General features: G+C 32.5%; 1 protein-coding gene across 1 annotated transcript in view; it reads left to right on the top strand.

The window, feature by feature from the left end:
- Positions 1 to 1,154, top strand: part of CNTNAP2 (contactin associated protein 2) — a 1,280,693-nt gene that overhangs the window by 53,286 nt on the left and 1,226,253 nt on the right. The window lies entirely within an intron of this gene.

Below are 1,154 nucleotides of genomic sequence, written 5' to 3'. Positions count from 1 at the left end.
AATAAAAAAAGGAGTTTCGTTTGTCTGAATAAACACATGCTGGCTCCTGGATCTACTTTCATCTAAGGACCTCACACAAATGTAGCAGTTCCTTCTACATAAGACCGCTTTCACGTATGTGCACTTCGAAGCTCATTGTCTTGACTTCTCTAGCATTCCTGCTTTTATCCATGATTGGTTAAAATTTGCTGAACTCACGTCAGAACTTTAAGACAAGTTCTTCCGATATTTAGGTTATCCATTCTTAGAGATATGAAATAACTTAAGATCATTCCCTATGTGTTTATGTTATCTTTGTCCACTTTCTTCTAAGTATTTAAATATGAAATTTATTTTCCTGGAAAGATGAGGCAGGCCCTGAAGTGATATCTGTCATCTGCTAACATTAGATCATTAGCTCCAAGGATCAGACTTATGTGTGTGTGTGTTTCTTAGGATATAACTTCAGAAATCACTTGTAATTAATTTGAAAATTGGGGAAATTGTGAAAATTGTCTATATTTGTTTACTCAGCAATGTTATTTAAAATGTGCTATGCTATCATTTTATTTAATATTTGTCATACACGTCTTTTAAAAAAATTTTTGATAACTGAACAGTAAAACACCTGGTGAACTTATCTCAATATTATAATTTCTCTATTTATTCCTCACCAGAATATTTTATAGATGTATTGATAACAATTCAGTTTTATTCTAACCAATTCAGTGACTTTTTTTTGGTATCACTCTTCAGTTAACTTCTATTTTAGATTTTTTTCCATTAATAAAAAAATTTGAATTACACTATCTTCTAATGTTTTCCTCTTAGATTAGCATTACTGTGAAGTGATCAAGACCACATTTTTTTTCTGGGATTTTGTCGCCTCTACTTTGCCTACCAAGTTTTTCCTCTTGGAAAGAATTTAGTCCAGTTTAGTTTTCTCTTTGTTGCTTTCTTATAATCTTTAAAAGAGATTACGTTAGTATGAAGTAAGCCAGGGATAGAAATCTCTTCTTACATTCCCTCAGATACTTTCTTTACTGGTCATGTCATGAAGTATGTGATAGCTTCTTTGACACAGAGAAACCCAAGAAGTGTGGTAAATTAGGGCCATAGGGTTTAGCAGGAAGGCTAAAATAAAATCCAAACCGTCCTGTTTATTGCATTTGTGG

This window comes from Trichechus manatus, unplaced genomic scaffold (assembly GCF_000243295.1).
Source record: "Trichechus manatus latirostris isolate Lorelei unplaced genomic scaffold, TriManLat1.0 scaffold00093, whole genome shotgun sequence".
In the NCBI taxonomy this organism is placed as follows: Eukaryota; Metazoa; Chordata; class Mammalia; order Sirenia; family Trichechidae; genus Trichechus; species Trichechus manatus.
This window is presented reverse-complemented; position numbering and strand designations above follow the sequence as displayed.